General features: G+C 48.3%; 1 long non-coding RNA gene across 1 annotated transcript; it reads left to right on the top strand.

Moving 5' to 3' along the window:
• The first annotated feature begins 9 nt into the window (after nucleotides 1-9).
• LOC107320056 lies at nucleotides 10-24872 on the top strand. Its single transcript, XR_004308882.1, has 3 exons — nucleotides 10-196; nucleotides 10167-10402; nucleotides 24189-24872. It is a non-coding gene; the product is annotated as an uncharacterized LOC107320056 (long non-coding RNA).
• The last annotated feature ends 1485 nt before the right edge of the window (nucleotides 24873-26357 follow it).

Genomic DNA, 26357 nt, shown 5'->3' with positions numbered 1-26357 from the left:
AGGCGCCACGGCGCATGCTCGACTCTCTTTTATGAATGGGGGGCTGGAGGAAGCCTGGCTGCGAGCCGCGGAGGACGGATCCGGCTCTCGCTCGCTGTTTGCGTGTCCCCCTCCCCCGCTTTATTTATTTAATTTTGTGAATGGAGGGCAGGCGGTGACAGCTGCGCACGTACCGCGCCCTCCGCCCGGCCTGAAGGTAATGGCGGTTCACGGAGGGGAAGTGGGGGGTGGTCGGTAGCGTCCCCGGCACCCCCGGACCTCTGGGCATGGAGAGGGGCTGGAGCAGCCGGGGCTGTGGGCCCATTGCGGTGGTACTACACACGCACCTCCTTCTGCTCACGTATAGCAGCTTGCGTGTTGTGCTGGCAACACCTATGTGCAAAAGCAAGAAACAGCTGAAGCTACGTTTGCGTTACGTATGTGGCGTGTGGATTAATTTCATAGATCTTCCCCTTTGAGAAGGTGAAGGGTACAGCCGTGCAGTTCGCACCGAGCCGCCGAGATGCGGTGCCGCCCGATGGAAGAGAGGCAGGCGGTACGGTGCTGCTCTCAGCTCTGCAGCTGTTTCCTTGCCGAGGCTGCTGGCAGCCCCGCTGGGTGCAGCATAAGGCAGCCCCCGGTTCAGGTTTTCAAATGGTGTTCAACAAACAATAGCTGCTTGCTGGTAGGTGTGGGGCTCCCCTGCAAAACTGGCCCTGACTGCGCGCTCTGCTCTTACGTGCTTCACATCCTATTTAGCAAATGGAGGCCCCCTTCAATACTCAGCTGGTGCAGAACGGCCCCGAGCTGGGTTTTGCTCCCTCAGGAGCACACTGCTTTTACAGGGAAAACGCACGAGGAATAACGACGTGTTTTTACTATGTGAGAAGAGTAAAATTCAACATACAAACCAACCGCTTTGTCATTTTACAGCATACATTTAATAACTCACGCAGCAGTGAGGGAAGGTCCGCGTTCAGCCGCTGCCGGTGTGAGCTCTGCCCCTCACTGCAGATACGCCTCCTGGGAAGGTTTCTCCCTACGGAAGTGTGCGCTCAAAGACCAATCGTTTGATTGCGTACGTGTTTGTCTCTGAGGGCAGAGATCATTCCGAGTGGGAGCAGCAGCTGTGGGTCGTGAGCAGATGCAGTTTGACAAGGAAAGGACAGAAGAAAGAGAATCTCTAAAGAATTATCTGAGCCATCCTCAAAATACTACTGACTTCAAACACACACGATTGATGCTTTCTCTTAAGAGTGAGAGAATATGGTTGTTCGTGCTGTTATTTTGTTATTGGTTGGCCTTACAATGTGCCTTTTAAAGGACAGGAATTCTGTCTGGTTTTGAAAATTAGCAAGGAAATACACTTTTTTTTTTTTTTTTTTTTTTTGGGGGGGGGGGAGCCCTCAAAATATAATTGGAGGGAGTTAGAATTCCCTCAAAAATAACCTCTTGCTGAATGAATCCAGCTCAAAGATGAAAGGCCCAAATGCCTCAGCAACAATCTGCCCTGATTTCTCACTTTCAGCACTTGTATCTGCGTGAGTATCGAACTGAATTCTGCAGATGTGCAGTAATGCTGTAGCAACGTGAGAGCCAAATATCCCTGGAAGCTTTTTTGTACAAATGCTGATTTCTCTGTTGCAGAGGGATTAGTATAGTGAGCGTGAGGGAAGATCTCAGTTGCAGTAATCATTTCCCTGTGAGACCCAAACTGCAGAGATGCCAACTGCAAACCACTACATAGCAGCAAAGCAGGCAGTGCTGTAATTGCACAGTAATTATAGACAGAGCCCTGTATGCTCTTGACAGAAGCCCCAGCAGTAGAACTGCAGTCTTGTGATACCTTTACACACTGCAGTCTGCCTCTGTGTGCACACAGCACCTCTGGCCACCCTGTTTTTAAGGCTTGTGCTCTTCATGCTAACCTTGGAGAGGCTGGTAGTGCACCAGCTGTGCTCCTGTGTGCAGAAGGAGTTAATTCCTTATCCAGGCTGATACTTCTAAGATTTAATTTGCTTACAGAATTGGATTCAAATCATTCCAAAAGAGAAGATTTTAAATCTGGCCCCTCCTCTTGAAAGCAGAGGGTGTCCTAATGGGTGGTTTTGCCACCTGTTGGTAACACAGGGAGGAGTTTTTTCCCCTTCTCATTATTTACTTAACCACTTTTGTGTACGTTCTAAGAAACTGTTCTAGGAAACTGTTCTAGGAAACTGTTGATTAAAATTTCCTGCTACAATGAGAAAAGGGAATTTCAGTTTTTTATCACCCAGCTCCTAGAAATGGTCTGGAGAACCTAGATGATGCCATTTGTCTTTTAATCCACTGAGATGGTATTTCCCAAGCACAGAAATGCACTACTGCAAATTCCATCCAGGGCAGCACAATATGTTGCCCATATGTTTGACCATGTGAGGATCCTAACCATAGGGAGAGTAGGAAAATACTGGGATGTGTTTGCTGATGTGTTGTGTCAAGTATTTGTTATGTCAGATAATTTGTGTGATGGTTACTATGAGAGCACACCTCTATTGCATTGCTGACAGCAGTTACAGGCCTGGTCTGTGATACCTGGAGATAAATGGTAACTATGTTGGCAAAATGGTGACTGCTGCGTTGACAATTAGCATGTGACCCTGCTTGCTACAGCCTGAACTGGGGCTGTGCTGAGATGCTGAAGCCAAGTGCCACAAAGCAGGTGACAGAAAATTGTGCGCTGAGATGGAGGGGTGTGAAGGCTGAGCACTGCTGCTGTGGAGCTGCTCCGTTGGGAGTTACTGCTTCTATGAGCTTCCCTGTGCAACCTAGGAAGGAATGGTTAGAATAGACGTTGTATTGCTGTGGGTGAGGGGCAGTGCCAGACCCATTCCCACAATAATACAATAGGAAGGAGTGGTGCTGGGCTCTATCTTGCTTTAAAACACCGCTTTGTACAGCTGCTGCCCAAAGCCTGGCTTGCTGATGAGGCAGCAGTGTCCCCTCTGCTCCAAACTCCTCCACAGACTTTGCAGTCCACCCCAGAGGTGACTAAATGTCATTATCTCAGTGACACGAGCTGCTATCTCAGCTGTCCGCTGCTGCAGCACAGATGAAAGCTCCGTGCTTCCTGCTGCCCTATCAGGCACATGTTGTCTGTACCCAGACATTACTCACATCCTTGAAGTCGTATCTTATTTTGCATAATTAACACTGACTGTGCTCTGCTTCCTTCCTTCCCTGGCAGTTTTGCTCTGTGGCTTTACCTGGCTGTGGAGGCACTGGGTTTTATTTCTGAGCTCCAGCACAAGGAATGAAAGTAACTGCTGCTGCGTGGCATGAGTTCACAACCAATGCGGATGTCCCAGCCTGGTCTGGGAATGCCCTTCAGTCCTGAACCAGTGCTGCAGCCACAGTCTGTTGTGTGCACTTCTGTGCCACTTCCTCAGGAGAAGTTTGCAAGCAAACAAAAAAGAAGCAAACCCAGTCACCATCTGAGACAAAGGGACAGAAAGCCACAGGCCAGTCTGGGGGCACTGGGGGGCTCCTGAGGCACTCTGGGCTGTCACTAAATGGAAATGTTTTCCAAGGCATGTGCTCTTGCTGGTGCTTTCAGGTGGTTCCCAGTGCTGGCAGCTGGCTTGTGGCAGCCTATGAGGGCTGTCTTTGGGATGGAAACACTGCACCAGCCCTTTGCTTTCTGCAGTAGTTCACCATGACTTCTGTTTAGTAATTTGCTTCAGCTTTTAATATCTATTGACCTGGTTCCACATGAATAATTTAGTGTTTATGAACAATTGTAGTAACAGAAGCTGCGCCATTAACTAAACCATGAGCTCAGCAAAATAGGATAAAAATTCATAGAACATAAAATGAGAGCTATGGGGTCTCCGTGGAGATGAGCAGAAGTGTCGTGTGACCTGTAAGGTTCAAAACATGTAACTGCTCAGCATTCAAGCGACAGGACTCCTACATCTGCAGACATGTGCAGTGAGCTGCCAGTGCTGCAGTACACTTCCCAGTTGCAGCACCAGGATTATTGGATTGCAATCCTGACGTATGCATGTTTTCTGCAGGATCAAGTATTACAGTCCTTTAGTTTTTGCACTTGTACCTGACTTGCTTGGCATCCTCTGTTCCAGCTGAGCATGCTGTCTTTGCATTTGCTTTTCAAAAGGTTGCCAGTTTGCAAATGTTTGCTGATTCGTTTCCTTTCTTGGAGGATGGCAGCCTGGGTGATGCTTTCTCTCGGTCTCAAGATCTGACCTCAGTGGAGCAGCAAAGGCATTTGTAATTCACTGAGAAATTCCATTGAGGTAAATGCAAATGCAGAGGTTGGTGCCTTACAGGAATAAAGGTTTTTAGATTCGTGACTGTGCATAGATGTAGTTTGCACGGATAGAGGTGGAGAGGAAGGTGGGGGCTGGCAGCAATGAACAAACAGGATCCTCTGCTGAAGCTGCTGTGATCTTTGCCACTGTCCAACTGGCAGAGCAACAAAGTGCATTATCAGGCAGAGACTCTGGAAATCTTAGGTATGGATTTTTCCCATCACAGGCTTTGGACACATTACTGGATCTGCTCAATAGCAGTTCAGGGGGCTGAGACTATTTACCTGCAGGGAGATGGATGAGGGCCCATGGGGAGCCCTGCCAACTGTTTGGGATTGAATAGATTATCTCCAGGACAGTGAATTGCGAACCTTTCTAATATTTTTCAGAATATTTATTTACAGTTCAGGTCAATAATCTCCAGAAATACAGTTCTGCTTACAAACAAAATTCCTGGGCTGCATTCCCAGGCATTCCCATGTGACTGGAGCTTTTTTAGCAACAGAATGAACAAATGCAAACCTATGTTCAGGGCAGTGGAAGTACTGCTGTTCCCATCGTCCCTGTGCTCCCAGGAGCTGTGGCACTGTGCTGAGGGCTGAGCTGAGTGGGGCAGTGTCCCTGGGACAGCTGGGCTATCTGACTGTGTAAGTGCATGGAAGGGAACACCTGCAGCCTGTTACCTGCAGGCATCTTTTTTTCCAAAACCTGTCTGTTTACTCATGACTAAGAAAATGAATTTTCATACAGAGGAAATTGTGTTACCTGACAAACAAAGCAGCGCTGTGGAAAAATACTGGCATTAAAAGCTGCTGTGACTATAGAGCAGTGGTACAGAGCCTTGTGGTGTCCTTTGTGCTATATCAGGGCACTGTGATCCTGGAAAATCCAGTGCTGGGATTGTTTGCAGCTCTCCAGCACTGGTCCCTGAGGAGAGCCCCTTGTTAGCAGGTACCCTGACAGCTTGCTGCCTCCTGCCTGTGCCCCACGCTGTGCTTGGACTCACATGGAGCAGAAAGCTGTCCCTCCTTCCTCAAATCATGCATGACTTTCCCCGCGAGGCTCCGTTTACAAATGACGCAGTTAATGAGCAGCAAAGCAAGCACTTCAATATTGCCCAGTTTTTGCACATATAATGAATGGATCAAAAGCAGGCAGCAAGTTCACCTTTATTTTGACAGGAATAACGTTAGTGCATCCTACCTGATACAGACCAGGACGCTGATCATTCAGAGGCATAAATATTATAGCCTTTTAGCTACAACTTAACTGCTGTGGTAGTAACAGTGTTTCTGCTAATCAGTTCCTGCTGTTTCTAAGATTAAGGTTTAAAATGCATTGTACAGTAAAAGCTTTTACTGTACTTTTACTGTAGGGTAAAAGCTCTTAGCTGTATTCATGGGGTCAGTGATAATTAACTGCATATCTTAACCACAGCTTCTTCCTCCCTCTGACATGGACACAGTTTGATATGGCCCCTGTTTATATTCCTATGTCATCATTTTCTGCTTTCTGACTCAATGCATGCAGATAGCTCATAGCAGCTGTTAATGATTTACAGCCTTGATTAAACTCCAGGTGTGATTTTCCAAAGCTGCCCTCACTGTGGAAGGAAGCAGCTGAGGTGTGCAGCTCCTAAAGCAGCTGTGCTATGGGGCAGCTCTGTGTCCCCTGCACTGCTCCATCACTACCCATTCTGTGCTGGGTGCTGCAATGGGAGTGACAGAGCCCACCTGTCCCACTGTGGAGTACTGCTGGGCACTATGGAGTAGCATTCTTGTATGTAATTACCATATTCTATCACTTAAGTATTTCCCAGACTGATTTCTTCCTTTTCCAGCTTTGAAAATACCCAGCTCATAGCCATAAAAACTTACAGACTGGAAAAGTGCATGGCTTCAAAGGATTTGCTTAATGCTAAAAAACTGACATTTCTCCATGGTCTTAATCTGTTACCTTTTACATTCATTTTTTTCCCCTTTTAAGCAAGCAGCCCTAATGCTGTGGATACCTCCAGCTGCTGCACCTCTGCCTGGTGGATGATGCAGTAACATGGAACCTTAGCAATAGGAAGAAATGTGTTTAGTGATTTGCCTTTAACAGATTTCAAGAAGCTTTTTGTTCCTGCTTTGCTGCTTATGAGATTTTTTGGATGCCTTTGTGATCTTTTTCTCCCCATTCCTGGCTTTCCTCAGAGTTCTTTTCCTTGAGAGCAGTTAATGCTGCTGATGCTGGAGCCTCAGGATGGGCAGTCTGGGCATTGGGGTGTCAGGTGATGCATTTCCTGTGTGCAGCAATCAGTCCTCCTTGCTCACAAACAAAGGCAGATAAGCATTGGAAATGAATATTAGCTCACTTTTTGCATGCCCTGTTTTCCTGACCTTGAGGAGCGGAGGCTGAGCAGCACCATGTAGATCTGTGGTGGAATGGGGCTCAGGAGCTCCTTTGTGCTCTGAGAAATGCGAACGGAGCGCGCTGCGTGGAGCTGTGGTACAAGCTGGGGCCATTTGGAGGTAGGAAGCGGTCAGCCTTGTACCTCCTTGCCAAAGAAAACTGCTGACTCTTTGAATGTTATATTGACATTAAGGTTTGGAGGAGGATGTGCAGAAAGCAGAAGGCTTGGGGCTGTCGGTGTGATGAGGTGAGCAGGCGGATGCCGAAGCCATGGTTTGCTGAGTGCTGCATCCCCACACATCCCTGCGTGCTGCTGTCTTTTGCAGCCATTATGAGCAGCTGTGCTTCTGGGGCAGCCTTTGGTTCCCTACTGGTGGCTGCCCCGATAATTTTGTTTCTGTTCATAGAACCACAGAATCATTCAGGTTGGAAAAGACCTCTAAGATCCCCAGGTCCAACCCCAGCCCACCCCACTGTGCCCCAGTGCCACATCCCCATGGTCTGAAGCAACACCAGGATGGCAACTGCCCACCCCCTGGGCAGCTGTGCTTGTGCTGACCACTCTTTGTGGTCAAACCTGTCCTCTGCTGCAGCTCTGCACTGCTGCATCTCATTCAGCTCCCTCTGGCTAATGCATGTGATGGATTCATCTCAGCTGCAGCAGCCTTTGCTTCTGTCCCTCCTTAGCCTTCTGTTCTGTGTCCTTAGCCTTTCAGTGTTCAGCAAAGTAGTAGAGAGTTCAACGCTTGGTATGGGAGGATTAGGATTCAGAGAATTGATGGCTGGAAGCTTCAGTTTTGGATTATGCCCTTTGTTGGCTTGAGATGCAAAGGCCCAGGACTGTTACACTTCTGTCTCTTTGAATAGGAAGGTAAAATCTCCCAAAAGGAAACCCAGTGGACTGGAACAAGTTATTGTATGGTCAACTGATCCCGTGCTTCATCTTAGCCCAAACGAAAACCAAGTCCTGGCCATCAACCCCATCAGTCACTCATAGGCTATGAGAGAACGTTGTGGTTGTTGAAAGCCTGATAAAACCCACTTTTGTTATTAAGGTGGGTTACTTCAAAGAGAATGCATGTCAACAAAACTTCAAGCAGTCCTGTTTGGAGGCAGTCAGAGTGAATAGTCAGGGGTTTACTGTATGCTTTGGGGGAGCAGTGCATCACTGCCGCAGCAGGAGGAGAGGATTTCCTATGTGCCCTTATATAAAAGTGGATTCACCTTCAGGACTGGGTGCTGGTTGTGTGGCTGTGAGCAGAAGGCTGTGCGTGACAATGGAATTACTGTACAAACACTGCTGGTTTCTTAACATAAAAAAATGCAGTGAGGAATTTTTAGCACGTTGTCATGCAGCACTCTGTTTCCTGGCTTGTACATTCAAGCTGTGTAATAATATTTATATACAAATGCTGACTGTGATTTTCCACCCTGGAAAAAGGAGATGTCATTTAAAAGTGCTGCGTATGATGTAAAACAGAGACTTTTGACTTGCGTACTTGCATGTGGTGTGGGTGTGAATTTTAATTGTTTGAAAAGGGATCACTTTAAAAAATGTACCGTTCTTGCTACATAAGCACATTCTACTGAAGTAAAGGTCATTTTGCTCTTTGAAAGTTGCTCTTGGAACAGCTGGGGAGTTCCTCGTGTTGTCTTTCCTGCCGCCTCCTGAAATTTTCTGCAAAATATGAAGTCATTAATTGTTGGGCTGAAACTTTCCCTCAGACCACATTTGATGCTGGGATCCAATAACAGGAGGGCAGCAGCCATGGCTGAATGTACACTGGCTCACAGAGGAGCATTTTTTCCCTGAAGAGCTGTGCTATCCGATCTCCCCAGCTCTGACACCTGCGTCCCAACGCACACAGGCTGCTCTTGCTGTGTGAATGACCTCATTGATTCTCTTAAGCTTTTCTGGATCTGGGATTTATGAGCATTTCCAAGGCAAAACTTCTGCTTATCGGCTCTAGCCAAGGAAGCTCTTCCAAAATCCTCCCTATTACCAACATGTTCCCCATCCCAATCTGCTTGGCCTTGGTTTTCATGCTGCAGTCTTTGCTCCTGAGAATCACTTGGGGGATTGTATGTATTGAAAATAATGGCCCACTAAATGGAAATGTGCAAGTTCATCTTCTGATCCATGCTTGACCAAAGAAGGTTGGATCTCAGCTTTGTTTTATTCTGTTACAGTGACAAAATCCAGATGTCAAGAGCTTAAATCTCTTGAGTTCCTGTGTTTTCCCCTTGGGATGCTGTGCAGTCGGGGCTGCCCTGCTGTGGGTGCTGCAGTTGGGGCTGCCCTCTGGGCTGCAGGTTGGCCTGTGCTTATTGTGCTTCTGTTTCATCCCCCAGCAAAGACTGATGCTCTTTACTTACAGCAAAACAAGTTCAGTGAATGCTGAAGTACTGACATAAAGAAGCTATGGGTGATGCTGAACAATTTGTGGAGTGAGACCATGGGTGACCCTCCTGGCTATCCACAAGGGCTTCCAGTGGGACCCTTGGATGGATGAGAGCAGCATGGGCTGCCAGGGCAGTAGGTACCTGTTTTGATGCTTTTTTGTTGTTGTACATTTAAATTACTGTAGCATGGTGGGGGTCAGCTTCTTCTCTCAGGTAACAGCAGTAGTATGAGTGATAATGGGCCTAAGTTGCACCAGGGGATGTTCAGGTTGGACATATTCTCTAAAGAGTGGTCAGCACTGGCACAGGTCTGCCCAGGGGATGTTGCCATCCTGGGAGGTGTTCCGGAACTGTGGGGATGTGGTCACGGGGCATGGTGGGATGGGGCTAGGCCTGGGGGCATGTGAGAGGTCTTTTCCAACCTGAATGATTCTATGGTTCAGCAAGGGACAGGCACAGCTGTGGCTGCTCCTTCATCAACTGGTGTGGAACATCTCTGCAGCCAGAGATGTGATGTCAGTGCTGCCTCTTCCTGCTGTGTGAGGGAGGGACATGGGGGGCTGTCAGAGGATTTTGTTGTGCCCAAATAACAGGCTATTCACTCAGAATATCAGTATATAATAGCTGTATCACTTCTACGTGGATTGCTTGATGCTGATTCCCTTTGAAATAATATTTTAAAAATAAAGTAGAAACAAATGCATTTACATGCAGCCTCCTTGCTCCCTTGAAACCTGCATGTGGGAGCTTTGGTACCGGGGGCTGCACAGAGCTCTGAGCTGGTAATTGGCCAGAGCCTGGGGCACTGCCTCTGTTGGGAAAGAAACCTGTGCTGCAGGGAGAAAAAGGGTGCCTCTGAAGAAAGACCCCCATTCGCAGCCCATTTGGACGAGCTGTCTCTGATGGGGATTTATCCTGAGCTGTGCAGGGGCCACTGCTTTTAGCAGGCAGTGCAGCGTGGCTGCAGCAGCCCCGGCTAGCAGGGCACCGTCAGCCGCCACTTCCTTCCCCAACACTGTCAAAAGGAGTTTTAAATCGGATTAGGGTTTTAACAAACACTTCATGGTTTGATCTCTGCAGGGAGGATCAAAGCCCGGGGAGGACCCTTCAGCTGTTTGCTTTTCCTTTATGCAGAAACTTTACCGCGGCTGCCCTAAAAACACCACCAAACACAATCAAGAATCCCTCCCCAGAAAAGCAAATGATTTCCCACAGCCTGAAGTAAGGTGCTGGATATCTGCTGGCATTTCTCCCCCTCTGCTTGCAGCTGCCCTGCACAGCAGGAGAGCCTGGAGTGATGGGGCTGCATGGCGCAGGTGGGTGCACAGCCTCTCATTTGTTTGTTGCTGTGTTTTGTTTTGTTTTTTACCTTTTGGAGATCTTTTCTAAACCAGAAGCAGTCTGTATGTGTATTGCTGCTTAGAATGTCCTGGGGCTTCTCCTGCTGGGAGGAAGCTCTGAGAGTTAAAGCTGCTCAACAACAAAATTCTCTGAAAAATCTTAAAAGGAGAGGAAAAATAGTTCTGAGGTTAAAATAAAGCACTGAATGTGGACCTCTGGCTCCTCCCTGCTGGTGCTTGGGGTGGTTTCTGACACCAGCTGCTGAACCTGAAAGTTCTGAGCTGCTGTGATGCAGTGACACAGCCCTCGGGAGGTGGGGGTCTGTGTGTCATTGCCAGCCCAGCTTGGAGGGCCTGGACAGCATGAGCCCACCTGCCTGGGCAATGCCAGTGTGCCAAGGGGTGTCTCCAAGGCTGGGCTCTGGTCCCACTGTTGGCTGGTAGATGGCAGCCTGTTTTCTCCTCTCTGCAGAGTGGTTTGGTTTAGATGATGGACTAAATGCAGGAGAAGGATCGAACCACACACCACTGTATGCCTTGTAGGTGATACTTTGGGGACAGTTATTCATTTGAGATGTTGGTATAGCAGGGGATGTTTTTCAGGCAGAACATATTGTGGGAAAGAGGCTCAGAACAGATGTACTTGTAGCCGATTCCATTTATCATATTAAAAATAAAGAAAAGACAATTTCAGCTCATTTTCTGCTTATTAGTTCAAATAAACAGCTTTTCTAATCAATGTGTATGGCAAACACAATGCCTTCGTAATTGGCAGTAGTGGTTCCAAAATTAACGAGACGGTCCTTGTTTATTCTCTGGTAACGAGTCAGACAGTTAATGCACTGCTCTAATCCTACCCTTCTACTCCTTTGGGTACAGGGAGAAATTATGCTCTTGTTTTAAAGTTTAAAGGCTTTGAGGGATTTTCTCCCCCATCCATTTGAGTGAACACAGCCAGGAGTGGGAGTGGCCGCACCAAGCACCTGAGCAGCACTGTGGGATCCTCTGCTCTCATTTATCCAAAGGGCTTCATTGATTCTTACTTCCCCTCCAAAAATGCTGATCTGATTTATGAAGTGATAGAAGAGACCAGGAGAATAATTTTACCTATGAGAGCATGGTTCTGTCCAAGTAATTGCCCAGGAAAAGAGAAGATGTGCTGATCTGCTGCTGCAGATGTTTCTCATCTGGAATACAGACCCATTTTAGCCATTTTTGGGGATTACTTTTTATTCAGATGCTTTATTATACTGCAATTACCAGGAAGGATGTGATGTGTATCTTTCTGTAACAACTAGGGGGTTTAACCCCTTTTGCCCCCTCTGCTTTCGATATTTATGAGCTCTTGGTTCAGTTCTTTCGGGGGGAGCAGAACCCCATAGAGCTGCGCAGTGCTGCTAATGTCCATCACTGCTGGAGCTGAACAACCCAGTGATCTGGGGATGCCTTAATGCTCACTTTCTGAGTGTGACTAATGAGGACCTGTTGGCTTTTTTTGCCACCTAGTGCTTCTGTCCCTGCATTACTGTGAGGGGTTGCGCTGTGCAGGAAGGAGTCCCACACTGCCGCCTCCCCGGCCAGAAGTCTGTGGTTTATCAGAGGTGCCTTGTGGGAATGGAATGAACCGAGCCCTGCTTTATTTTGCTAAAGTGGTACAGATCAAGGCAGCACAGCAAGCCTGGGGTATGCTGAATGGGAAGAAGTAAGCTTACACCAATACCTTTGGATATGGGGCTGTGTGTGACCAAGATTTTAAGCCTGGCAGATCCTTTACGAAGATGCTGAACTTGCTGATACTTTGTACAGGGTGATGCGTGGTCACGCTGTAGACAGAGCTGCAGATCTGCTGGCTGCACATGGAGTATTTTGTGCTCTGGGCCTGCAGCCTTCCGTGCTCTGAGACACTGCAGCAATCACTTCTGTGATTATGACCACCACTTCTAAGGATGGAAGTACTTGCCATTTTAACTGGGGGGGGTGATAAGCTGTGGGGTTAACCACATTTTGATGGTCCTTGCTCTTACCAGATTCACATACATGGCTTTTGTTTAGCTTGCAACACTGTCCAAATTTATCTGTACCAAAAGACTCCTGCAGAGAAGAGGCAGAGGCCCAGCAGCGTGCTGTTTGTGTCCCACTGTGGTGCTGTGGAGCACCAGCCCCGATGGGAGCCAGCTCTGAGCTGATGGGCATTAGGAGCTCTCCCTTCCCCACACGGTTCCAGCCTTGGCTTGACAAACCCCTGCTGTAATGCAGTTGTTCTGCTCTGGAGGGGAGCAGGAAGGTGGGTGGATTAGGAAAAATGTATTAGTGATTTTTTTTCCACTGAGCCATGTCACACTTTCTGGCTCCATGGCCTCTCAGCTTTCCAGGCTTCTTGCCCAGTGCCCTGTGAGCAGAGCCCACCGCTGCCCATCTGCCTGTGGCTGTGAGTGCAGGGCTGCTCTCTGCTTGTGCTTGGAGGGCTGTGGGATTGGGAACTCTGCAGAGCCTTGTCCTCTTTATTAGTGATAGGATGAGTGGCAATAGCCTCACGTTGCACCAGGGAAGGGTCAAGTTGGATATTAGGAACAATTTCTCCTCCAAACAGCAGTCGGCACTGCCCACAGCTGCCCAAACGAAAAGTCTTGTGGGATTAATGCTAACTTCTATTCTGCACACTGCTGTTTTCTTCCCTTTTCTCCCCAACACGCCATGAAACAACAGCAGAGCTGCCGGCAGAGCGAGTGGGCGCATTTTCCCTTTGCTTATTTAATCTGAGTCTGTCCTTAAACATAAGGTCATTTTATAGCCTGCTCGAGGGCTGCCAGGCGCAGGAAGCTACCTTGCGAGGAAGGAACTGGCCCGTTCTGTCTAAATATTGTCGATTGTGTACCGAACAGAGGCGGCAGCCTGAGGAACCCAAATAGTGGCTCTTTGTGCCTCCAGTCCTCCTGCCAAAGTACTTTCCATAATTAGGCGTAAAACATATTTGCATTCCTGTTGTCTTTGGTTGCGGCTGCACACCTGTATGTGTGTGTAGAGGTGCAGGCATTCATAGTCCTGCATTCAGAAACTGCCCTGTGCCTGTGAGAGTGGCCACAATGTGTGCCTGGGCTGTGAGCTTCCAGTGAGTGGGGGATGCCCCATGTGAGAGACAGAGGAAACCCATTGGGCTCATCCCTCTGCCATGCATGGGTGTAATCCCCATGTCGAGAGATGCTGCCTTTGTCTGAATGGGAAGGCCCTGGCTGAATGCTTCCATTTAAAATTCATTGGTGTTTGCATGGAAACCAGAAAAATGGGCTTAAGTCAAGAATGCAATAACCTCACTTAGGAGAGCTCTCTGCAGCAGGCACTCATCGCTTGCAGCCTTTCTGCTTGCATGAAGATAAGTGGTGGAATAACGTACTGTGCATAGCTGTATCTCCAGCATATTTATAACAGAGTGGTTGATGTACAACAGCTTCCCAGTATGCGTTGATCCCCTTCCCACCATGATAACTGGTAGCAGACATTGATTAGTTGAGTCTTGGGGGAGAAATGTCATGCAGGACAGCTGGATCCTTTAGAGAAGATTCCTGAAAGGAGTCCAAGGAGCACTGTGTGGTCACGTGGCATTGGCTCTTCTCCTGCTTTCAGCTGCAAAGCTTCATTAAAACACAGACAAACATACATTAATTACTCTTCTCTTATAACTTCCCTGCATGAGCAGCAGTGCAACTTCTACATCCACGCAATCAGGGTGGAGAGGAGAGATGCTCGGTGTGATGTGTGCACAGGGTTATGTGCTTCATCCTCAGTGCTGGGGCTCATGTATGGCTGTTGGTGGCAGCTGGGAGCTGTGTGGGGCTGGGCAGTGTTGGGAACTCCTGCTCAGTGTGCTCCTGGGCTGCTGCGTGGAGCACAGTGCTGGTTCCTGCTGCCCCTGCCTGCCTGGGGAGCTGTGCCACTGGGGTCTGCTTTCTCGTTGTAGATGTCTGATCCGGATTTGAGCTTTCCCAAGCTCGACATAGCTCCAGATGCTACTAGGACTTCCATCCCACCTCTGATGGATGTTCCCTAGAGAGCTCCAAACAGGTGCTCTCAAATGGCCCCATGTGGGCTTCTCTCCATAGGAAGTCATGGGGCTGTCAATGTGCTGGGGCAGATCCCTGCTCCTGTTAGGGGACGATGTGGGATGGCACTTCAGAGCCTTCCAAGCACCGAGCCGTGCCTGCTCTTGCTGGGAGTGCACTTCTGTTCCGGATGCCTCCTGCGCTTTCAGCCGCTTAATGGAAATGGCAGTGCTGCTCTTGGAGGGCAGGCTGGAAAGTTTCTGCGGACTTGTCCTTGTGCCAGAGCGACATTTTTGTCGGGCGGAAGCTGATTTCCATTATGTCTTTGTCAGACTTTGCAGCCATAGAGGGGAATTTGGGGCTTTCTGTGTCAGAGCACTGTACAAATGTTATCTGAGGCCTTTACCTCCTGGTAACGCTGCGATTTTTTGCTGTGCATGGGAAGCATCTGTCCAGGTGTTAAGCAGGGGTAGCTCAGTACACACACTGGAATCCTCGCAGCTCTTCACGTTTTGCTGGTTCTTTGATGTACTGGATTCTCAGGAGTGCTGTGGTTTGGCCCCTCTGGAAATATATTTGTCCTTCGTTATGATACATCTGTCTTTAAAGCAAAGTTTCCTCTTTATCTCAGGTTTAAAGTGAAAAATTCGAGGTTTGGAAGTGCATTTAGTTTCCTGTTCCAGATGTATCTGCATTTAGATCCGGGAACAGAAGTTTGGCTGTAATAAAACAAGCAAAAACACACACACACACAGCCACGCTAGATCAGTCTTGCAGGTAAAAAGGAAAAACATACCCAGAAAACAGTATTTGCAGAGCCCATCAAGCAGTTTTCAGGGTAGCTCTGCTTATTTCAGAATAACTCCTACTACTGGGCAGCTTTTAAAAATAACCAAACTCAAACCAACCCCAAGCCCCCCCCGTGAACACCGTGGATTCAGCATGGTGTAGCTCCTGCCCAAACATCTGTTCCCCCAGTGCTGAGAGGTCCCCTTGCTTTGAGTTGATGTGATTCTCTACACAGAGGTTAAGTAAAGTTGAGAGCTCCCGTCAGTGGCTTCGTGCCATGGAGGTCAGCTCTGCAAAAAGAGTTTCACTGCAGAAATGTCCGGTTCTAATTCAGAGAAAAACTCAGAAGGGGAAAAAACATCACCTAAAGCTGGGCTATAGTGCTGTACTGTTTGGCATGGGAGGAAGATGCTTCAGTATGGAAAGTGGAATTGGAACAAAGTGGTGCTCCCAGGCGGTAGGAGCTGGCTGGGCATTGTGCTCTGTGTCCTCTTCCTTCTGCTGGCAGCTGTTCTGTCTGCCTGCTGGTGGGACTTCCAGCAAGGGGCTCAGTTTGGTGAACACAATGCACAGCTCATCGTAACTTTGGCCAAGAGGAGCTGCACTGTCTGCTTGGTTCAGTAAATATCCAACCTGTATAATTCCACAGCAGTAAGTCAATATTAGGAACTATGGATGCAGAATTATACGGCTGCGTGTAACTCTCAGAGAAACTCTGGTGTTTCTCTACCAAACAGATCCAACAACCTTCCATCTCAATCCCAAAGCACAAGTAATGTCTACTGTGTAAAAGAGACCATGTTTGTACCATCCTTCTTGGTGTGTGTGGTGAGGGAGTCACTGGGGTTTGTTCCCATCCTGCCCAGCACAGCCCATGTGGCACCTCGGTCCCAAGCAGAGTTACCTGGGATGTACCTCAGTGTCTGAAAAGGTGGTTAGAATTCAAGGGTTAGAGTGCATAAGATTTAAACCCGTCACATCTTTTTATTTGCCCACATTGATTCATCTTTAGCTTTTTCCCCAGTTAATTTTTGGATTTGAGGTTGCTTACTTTCATTTGCTTTGTCCTATCCATTAAGGATGAAAGCCATGCTAAGACCTGGATAAAGGTTTTATTCCAGACATTAGCTCTGCTTTTGGGACATCTCCTTCTCCCATATTTCAAAATAAAGCTATAGAAGAGAGCACCAGGGTTTGTTAAAAAGCAGATGGTGCAGAACTGAAACAGAAAACCCGATGCACAGAGTTACTAACACAGTCCATCTTGTATCTGGCAGTGACTTCAAAATATCTGGATGCCCTTTTCAGAACCACTGCACTCTCTGCTGAAGCCCAGTCCTTTGCAGCATGACTAAATTTGGCTGCACAGTTGCCCTTGGCCAATCCAAGCAAATTGGGCTGTGTTGTATTTTGGTATGGGGAGAGGCCGAATTAAAGACCCCAGGTCAGAGGCAGGGACAGGAGCTGGGGGGGAGCTGCTCAGCAGGCAGCTTCCTCTTACCTGCTCCCTGGGATTGGGTCTTTTCTCCACCGCCTTCTGTTGGAGCTGCCTGGCTCTGAGCACTGCTGTGCCCTGCATGGCCTGCAGGGATGGGAGTACGGCTGCTGTGTGTGTGCTGTACGCCTGGCTTGGGAGTGTTACTGACAAACTGCATCCATGCTTTTACTTTCCTGCCCTGTCTCCTCAGTGTCAGCTTTCGGCTCCTCGGGTCCCACGTCCTGCAGGGCTACAGTTCATACCGAGGAGCGCGAGCATCAAAGAGGAGATGGTGAATAAGAAACCGCTTTATGACATGTCTTCAAAGTGCCTTTTTAAAAGTTCAAAGGACAAGAGGGAAGGAGGGAATAAAAATCAAAGGAAGATCGGGGGGAAAGAAATTAAAGCCTCAGAGGAACTTTATGGCGTGTTCTATGTAACACTTTCAGTGCCAAAATCAGGGCTGCTCCTGGCAGCGGTGGCAGTGCCTGCAGAGCTCCTGCCCTGATTGCAGGCACCCACAGCTGTGCTGTCCTATACGAACTTCATTCCAGACCCACACTTCCCATTCTCTTGCCTCCAGGCCAGGGGGCTGGCTCTACATTGTTTGGGAGGGCCAGGCTCTGAGCTAAATCACAACTCCAATCCACTGTCAACTCCATGGGTTGGAGGTGCCCATCTCTGACAGCCCACAGCTACCGGACCAGGAGATGATTTGCCATCCTTGGAAGCCTTCTAGGCAATTGGGCTCATCTCTGTTGACTGCTTTCTTATTTTTTTTCTTCCCAGAAAAGCATCTTGGTCATTTCTCTTCCTGCCTCCTACTGCAGGACCTCACCATCTAGGCCAAGCTTGGGAGAGCTCCACCTCTGTTAAAGGAAAGGGACTTTTTCTCAGGAGAAAATGTGGTGGGTCTGCATGTAGGCTGGAGAAGAGGTGAAGTGGACAGTCTGTGTGGATGCCTCATGTGCCACTCTGCTGTGCTTACATAGACTGGGAGAAAACACAGATGAGTGAGCTATGTGCTCATTAATGTTCATAAGGCTCATAGGATTATTTTCCTGCTTCTTTCTGTCTGTTTTAAAAAGCCCACATGTTGGTGGGCATGGAGATGGTGTAGAAACAACTTGCTGCTGCAGGGAGCAGGGCCCAGAACAGGGATATGCCCTGTGAGAAATAGAGCAATGGCTTTGCTGATCTGTGTTGCCGTTTTGGGAGTTTTCAGGCTTGTGTGTTCAAATGGAAGCAGAAATCCTGGGATTCCAAATCAATTTTCTGTGAAAAGAGAGCAAGTGTCTGAGCAGGGCTGAAGGGTTTCTGCCTGGGAAGCTCCTCCACGAACATGAGCAGCCCATGGTTCTGTTGCGGGCCGTGTCTGAGCCAGGAAATGCATTTCACACTTAGATGCAATGGCGTTTCTTCCTTGGATTGCTACTGGAGAATTTGTGGAGCGCACTGGTTCTCAGTCAGTCCTCCTTCCAGCCAGGGCAACTCACCCAAATGCAGCTGCATGGATGCATCTTTTGGCATGGATGCTCTCTGGGGCTGCTGCTCAGAGCAAGTCGGACATTGCTGCAGAGCAGTCCTCATTCTGCCTTTCTGCAATACCTTATGGAGCACCCTGCTGTGCTCCTTGCTGTGGGTGATCATCCACAGTCAGTCAGCAGCACTGTAGCTCTGGGGGACAACCTTCACCATGAGCTGTGCTGCTGCGGAGGTCCCAAACTTCAGTGTGTGGGTGGTGTCCTAGAGAACAACTGGTGCAAGGAACACGTTCAGTGCCTTGTCTTCCTCCTGATTTTCCCTAAACATTCTTGGTAAGGTTACCTCACAGTGGGATTCCCCAGCAACTGCTTTCCCTCTGTCCCCTTATGGCGTGCATGTCACAGGATGTGATGGTGTCAGGGAGGTCACTGCTGGCTTCACGTGAACCAGGAGCCCTGTGATTTCCACTCACCTCACCCAAGGGCTGGAAATAGAAAGGGTTTCTGCTCTCCCCCACACTGTGCTACAGACAGTGACGTGGGCTGCTGTGGGAATGCTCATGGTGCTGGGGTTTGTGTTCCCTGGGGGGAGCAGCAGTCAGTCAGCAGAGCTGATGTCAGCACTTCCCTCTGACCATCAGATGTGGGTCCTGTCTGTTGTCACATCTGGTGACACCCTGTGAGGGGCATTTGTGCTCACTGCTGAGACAGAATGAAGATGCAGCGCTCTGTGGCAGCACAGCAGCGCTTTGGAAAGGTGGCAGGGATGCTGGGTGGAGCAACTACTGCAGCTGGACAGTGCTCTGTAGTGCCCAACAGAATGAGGGAGGAGGATGCAGGCATAGGGCTGGAGCCTTTGGGGTGATTTGAGCCCTACCTGTGAGCAAGGGGCAACTGCTGTAGCAATGGCACAAGTGTGTCCTGTGAGGGTGGGTGCCTCCTACCTGGGGGCAATGCTGCAGCTGAAGGTGTGCTGTGCCCTCATAGCAGTGCAGTGCCATGCCAACAGCCCCATGAAGAGGATAAAGGTGCCCTTTTGTTCTCCCAAGCTAAAAGCTGATGGCTGGTGGTTTAAATCTCAGTGCCTGCCCTCCACCTGCTGCAGGTGGGCTGCTGGCTGCCTCCCCCTCAGGTTTATGTGGTTTTTCATTTTATTTTGTGTTTGTGAGCGTTGCTAAGAGATGATTCCCCACAGAAGCTGCTAGACCTACCCAGCTGCAAAACTGGTGTAGAAGGGAGGGGGGAACTCCCTGCAAGGCAAACCTCTGCAGCACTGAGGAGAATCTGGGACACCTCACTCAGATTTATGTGTGCAAGTAGAATAGAAATGCAGTTTATTGCTGTTTGTCAGTGGAGCTCATGGGCTGCAGTGACAGAGATGCTCTGGTTGATGCTCGGGGCAGAGCAGGGATGGGGACGCAGTGCTGCCCTGCTCAGCACCAGGGCTGCTCCACACACTCAGTGCTCCTGATGCTGTTTTTGTCTGCTCTGCTCAGACTGCAAATGGTTATGCAAATTCCTGAATATTTTCCTACTTCCTTTTTCAGATGTCTAACATTATGTATTATTTTCTGATACTTACCTAAACCGGGAAATCTGTTTTCCATCTCATTTCAGCCAAGGTTTTCTTTCTAACCAGTCCTCCCCAGCATTTTCCTTTAATACTTCGGGTTTGCTGAGTGAACTTTGCAATACGAGCATGAATGAAAGTGAAAATGTATTGCTTGTCACATACTTGCTGTTTAGAGAGGGTTTGTTTTTTTTCCCCTCTGGATTTGAAGAGAGAGATATAAATCATTGCTTTAAAAACAGGGTAATTTAACAAGATTATAGGAGAGAGAAAATCCACTTCCTACCCAAAGTAACAGTCTCTTAGCTTTCTCCACCTACACAAGCCATATGCATCCTCCGAGCCGCCTGAGATCCTCTTTTGTGTTTTTCTGGCAAGACTGTGGTATCATAATTAAAGTCCATATGCAACGCTTTCTCTGTGGAGCCCACACTGGTCTTTTAATTATTCTGCATTTGGTCAGAGCGTCGCCATCTCTCAGCCCCCAGCCTGCTCTGCTGTGTTTGAGAGGTCCCAGAGCCGAAGGGAGGTTAGGAGCTCCAAGTCCCAGCTCAGAAGCTTTTGCTGCAGGATTGCTTTTGTTATCATCTCCCTTTTTAAGAACAGAGCCAACAGTACCATTCTAAATAGTAAGAAGTGGTGTGATCTGGAGTCGTTCTGTCCCCAGGTAAGGCTGTGTTAAGGATATGGTGCTTTGAGCAGCCACAACAGCATCACCTGAGCAAACACTGCATGAAACTCTGCCGAACTCTCATGGTCAACAGCTGTGGTTGCCCTTCTTGCTTGGATTTGGGCTCCCCACCAAGCACAGGACCTGCAGCCGAGGATGCTTTTATTTCTGTAACAAACATTATACATGCACTGGACTCTAGGAGCCACAACTCCAAAATAATCCTTCTGAAACAAACTTCGGCATCACAGTGGTTCTCAGCTGACCCATAACATGTCCCAGGCGTTGAGCTGCAGGACAGGCTTCCAGTAATGAATTCTCAATGAAGTGTTTTTCTAATTATAGAAAATTATTTTTACAAACATTTTCCTGGGAAGAGAGTCTGAAATTAGAGCCAAAAGGGTGGAAGGCTGAGAGGTAGGCAGTGCCTGCAATAAAACATTGACCGCATGCTAATTTTTTCTTATTACTATCAGGCCAGGTAGTTCTTCAGAATACAGAACAACACATTCCCAAGCTTCCTGGATAAGGCTGGTAGGTGCTGCTGGAAGACTATGACTGTTGGTGTGTGCACTACCAGCCCTCATGCTTCATGTTAATGGGTTGTCATGAACTCTGTTCAAACACAGACAGCTTGTGGCTTTGTAAGGCTGGAGCAGCTATGAATGGGGACATCCCTCTGTTGCCATCCTGCAGTGCATTGGTGCCCAGCATGGAGCTGGGGCTGCTCCCAGTGCCAAGACAGAGAATAGCTCCTGGCCTGAGGGTTGCAGGTCAGCTTGCCCCAATGGGAAGGATTTCAGTTCTGCCTTCCCATCTCAGTGTTGCAACCTATCTAAATGTCACAACTTCTGCTCCTTTTCTGGAGCAAAATTACTTTCCTGTTTGCAAATGTTCTTAGGTTTTTTGGGGGGGTAAAAAAGTGAGCTACTATTAGTGATCACTAACAAAAGTATAAAAATCCACCTCTGGAGGTACTGTGCCATAGAGATGCAAAGTTGGTACCAATGGAGACAGCTTGGCTGCTCGGTGCCGCTGCTTTCCAGAAGAGGTTTCCAGCCTGCTGGTGCTGCAGAGGGCTGTGTGTGTGCCATTCCCATGGCTCCTATGCTCGTCTGGATAGTTTAATTAAAGTTAATCATGGAAAGATCCATGATACTTGGATATAGGTGAGGTGGGCTAAGTATAGTGGGTTAATTGCCTTACTGCCGACCTGACTGTAGGCTACTGTTCACCAGAAAGGAGTAAATTTTTTCTACAACAGAACAAAAAAAATCCACCCCAGAGCCCAGCCCAGAATATGGGCTCATCCCAGCTCAGCCCCTGGCAGTGCAGTGTGGCTGGTGGGGTTTGTGGAGGGCTCCACAGGTTGTCCAAGCAGTTGTTGGCACCACATGTGGGGCACAGAGCAGAGGTGGTCTGGGAAGGAATGCGGGTAATGAATGTTCTATGGTGTGCATAGCTGATTCATGAGGAATCTGAGATCAAACTGCCTTGGGTTGTGGACACTCATTTGGCAGCCCATAGTGACTGTGCTGTCTGAGCGGACTCCTTCTAGCTTGCCGTGATTGCTATCATGAAGCACCTAAGGGTTAAAGATGGATTGCTGCCCTCCCCCCCACCCGTAAAGGTAATTATACCACCATCTATTTAGCTGCTGAAGAATTTGCCATTGAGTAGATAGGGCCCTGCTTCACCAGAGCCCTTCAGCCGCCCAACAATATCGCATTACCCAGATTGTATAAAGAGCACGAACGATTTCCGCTCGTGGATCTATAATGGAGGTATCTCTTTACAAAGGCCCTACTTCAGGCCAGCTGAATGCCTCCGCCGTGCCTCAGAAATCCCGCAGCCCTAATCCCTTCAGCAACAAAGATCTGTTTCTTTGCTTAGCATGAAGTAGACCTCAGAGGCCGGTGTGTGCCTTGGCCTGTAGGCCAAAAGCCTCCTGTTTACAATTTCCCTATTCCTGTTTTTAATGTTGTTCTGAGAGCAGCCACAAAGGGCCAGTTTTGTCCAGCAGGAACAAGGGAGCTATTAGAGAGGGACGGAGGAAGGAAGGAAGGGAGATCCAAAAGGAGCAGCCCAGGCGGGATTAGCATACACAGCTGTTCCCTGAGGGACAGGAGCTTTATGCTTTTTATAATTTCCCTCTCATTTACATTTTTTAATATCTCGTTTCCTTCTTTCTGTGCCCCCTCCCCCCTTTCCTTCAGGATCATCTGCCCATTTTATTGCAGTTTTGTTTTTCAGCGCACCCAGTGCCCTGTGCTCCCCGGCTCCAAGGATCAGCCCTGCTGCCGGCATCAGCTGCAGATCATTGCTCATCCCAAACCCCCTCTGCCCGTCATTCACCTTACAGCTGTGTCTGTCCATGCAGCCCCGATGTCCCTTCTTGATGGCAGTGGAGCAGCGGGTCATGCCGTGGCTGTGCTGGCGATCAGCGAGCAGCCAAGGCTGAGAGCTCTGTCCCTGAATGCACATTGTTCTCGCAGATCCCAGCACCAGAGGGGAGAATAGTTGAACTGTTTACAATATTGTTTCATAGACTGCTAAAAAGTGGCCGTTTGTTTTTCAGAAGTGCAATGAAACATTTATGAGTGTGGGACTTCCTCCAGCCCCGCTGCGGAGCTGTGGCTGCCCGCTGCCCTGCACTGCTGGCCAAGGGGCGGTGGGATACACACACCTCACTGCTCCCACCCTTCTCCTGGAGGGCTGGGCCAGGTGCCTGATTTGCAGGCACAGAGCTGTGGCACCTGGTCGGACTGCATCAGAGCTACAAAGTGCTCTTCCTGTCCCTACCTGTGGTAATTAATGTGAGCCACCTTCTGTCTGTGCAGGGAGAGCAGTGAGACGCCAGTAGTGCTGCCCAGAGCTGTGCTGTCCCATCAATGGAGGTGCCCAAAGCCATGGATGGGCCTTGGTCAGCCTGAGCTGGGGGGCAGCCAGCCTGTGGTGGGGGTGGGGCTGGGGGTGCTGCGAGAGCCCTTCCAACCTGGGTTGGATGTGGATGATGCCTTCCAACCCAGGCCATTCTATGATTCTATCCTCTGCCTCCATACGTGTACAGCTCCGTGTTGGTTATTTCCAGCACCACAGGCTGTTCCTCACGTGGGAGTTGCAGCAAGTCCTCCCAAAGAGTGACATGTTTTTTTTTCCCATGAAGAGATTTCAACACAGGATCCCTCCGTAGCTCATTAAGGTCATTACAGATGTTTATTTTTAGGCAGATGGATGCTCTAACCAGAATTGTAATCCGGTCATAGCTAAGTGCAGGAACAAGTCAGAATTCGGGTTTTACTGTAATGGCTATGAATGTTTCACTGTGTCTTCAGCATAAGGGATCCCATTGTGCATATTTAGGATGTCTGCAGCTTTTATGTGGTTTCGTCTACATTTCTCAAGATTTAATATTTGAAGTTCCTTCTAGGGATGTATTAGAGGAAAAGCTGGATCTGAACTCCAGTCAGAAAGTTTTCACATATTCAGAATTACACAGTGCTTATAAAAGCAGTTCGCTTCTGTGGGGTATGGTTAATCCATCTATCTCCTGGCATGGGGCACTCATCCCATTCCACAGGGCTGGGGTGGGAGTGGGGCCGTGGTTAGTGTCCTCCACAGCCACCCGGGGCCGTCCAGCCTAAGCCCTTCCTTCCTGCCCCGAGTGGAATTATCATTAACTCATAACTTGTTTTCAAGAAGAACTTTTTTTTTTTTTTTTTTTTTTTTTTTCAGGCTGTGGAGTTCTTCCAAGAATTTTTCAATTTCCACAGATGAAAATATAGTCTAAACCAGATGCCAGCTGAAACGCACTCACTTCATACCACCTCGCCAAGGCAGCACGCCACGGGCTCAGCAATGTGACCTTTAAAATAGCCTTTCTAGAACACACTGCTAAGGCTCTTTCGAAAAAGCCACAATTGCAGCTACTCTTATTACTCATAATGTCCCTGATGGAGAGGAACACTTGAGGAACTTCAGCTTCAACAACGCGGTAGAGGTAGTTCTGTGCAGCGCAGCCTTCCTTTGTGGGATTGCAGACTTGAGACCACGATGAGAGTGTTGGTGATAATGGGCATTTCCTAAATCATTACTTATATGAGATTAAAATGAAGTAAAAGCAGCAAAACCTTTGTTTCACTTTGCCCACGTGTGGCTCTGCCATTCAGCCATTTGTTTCTAGAAGTGGATACATATAGCCATGCTTTCTCCATGTATTTATAAAAGTAACAAATATTACACACACAAACACATACTAATATTATCCAAAATGCATTCAGACAATGTATTTCAAATCAGTGAATATTCTGAGTAATCAGCCTAAATGGTGCTTTGTAGATGTGTAATTGCTCACTACTTTATGGGATTTTGGTAGTGTTCTGAGCTACCACTTCATTAAAACTGTCACTTGGGATCCAATTCTTTGGGGTTTTTTTGCATGTGCCATGAAATCCAGACCCTGATTTATTTATGGCCATCCCTGCCATGCTGGTGAGCAGCACTGTGTGGCACTGCATGGCCCTGGTGGGCACAGAGGGTAGAATAAAGTGAAACCCAGTTTGCTTTGGTCAGTCCAGGAGAGACTTCACCCCAGCAGCAGTGGAACACCTTAGAGTTGGCTGAATGGAGTTTTCCTATAATTTCTAAACTTCCTGTCCTTAAATTGATTCCACTAAATATGTGACATTTTGAGGAAAACTTGCCCCTTGTCTTTAACTTCTTTTTTGCTAGACAGGGTGGGAACAAGATAAGTTTGCCTTAAAAGCCTTTGTTTTCACTCACTTCTCTACTCTTTCCTGACCCTACACATTGGTATTCAGATTTGTCACCTCATAGGGCCTAGGTTCTGCCAGAGCTCCTAGTTCTGACTGCCAGGGTTTGAGCTGCAGTCATTAAGCAGCAACAAACTTACTGCTTTAATCAGCTCCTTTCCATGTGAGATAGAATTTGCTCAGCTCTGTTGTTCCTAGAGGTAATGCTTCATTTCCAAAAACTCATGCTTCTGACCATTGCTGTGGTTTCCCTGGAGTGGGACAGCCATCCCTGCTTAGTCCCTGCCCCATCACTGCCCTGCCCAGGAATACAGGGCCAGGAGCCCCACTCCCACTTCTCCTTGCACAGCCTTTGGTGGCTCATGGGACTGTGCTGGCACTGCTGCTCTGTGCCATGTGGTGACAGGGCTGTTATTCCAGAGCAACCGGATGGGGACCACCAATTTAGTTCTCACAGACGATGGCTTCTGGCTCTTCGAGAGCATTGTTTTGACATTGGCAGGAAAAAATTAGGCCATTGTCTTTGCTCCCATGAAATTTCCTGTCCTCTCTTTATGAGGTGTGTGGCTGCACAAAGTGCCTTTCTGCTCCCACAGCAGCGAATCTTGACACCCACAGATTGGGCTGGTGTCCCAGGGTGGGTTTTCTTTCCGGGTTGATTTGGGACTTTTGCCCATAGAAAATGAATGAATGAATGAACAAATAATTTGCAGCTGTCCAAACGGTCGTAACATCTCCATGCTCTGCCCAGAGCTCTGGGAGTGGATATCAGAGCTGCCCAGAGCTTTGATGCAGCCTCTGCACCTGGCTCTGTGTCTGGCACATCCCCATATGCTGTCACTGCCCTAATGCAGTGCTTTCAAGGCATTGGTATCCTCTGTTCAAATAACTCATCTTCTTCAATGTTCAAATGACTCGTCACTATGCAACTCATCATTCCCTGTTTGATAATGAAGGCCAAACCCAAATGCAACTGGTCAGTTTTACTCTCATCCTTTTTATTCCTAACAAAGAAGCAGCAGTGCCTTCAGGCGCAGAGAATGGTGTAAGCTGGTGTAATGATCTCCTTTGCAGTGCATAAGGACCACTGATGCCAGCAGGTATCCAGTGTGGATGAGTGCATTCACATGGA

Source organism: Coturnix japonica, chromosome 13, assembly GCF_001577835.2.
Source record: "Coturnix japonica isolate 7356 chromosome 13, Coturnix japonica 2.1, whole genome shotgun sequence".
Taxonomy (NCBI): domain Eukaryota; kingdom Metazoa; phylum Chordata; class Aves; order Galliformes; family Phasianidae; genus Coturnix; species Coturnix japonica.
Note: the sequence above shows the minus strand (reverse complement) of the source record. Positions and strands in the feature narration are given on the sequence as shown.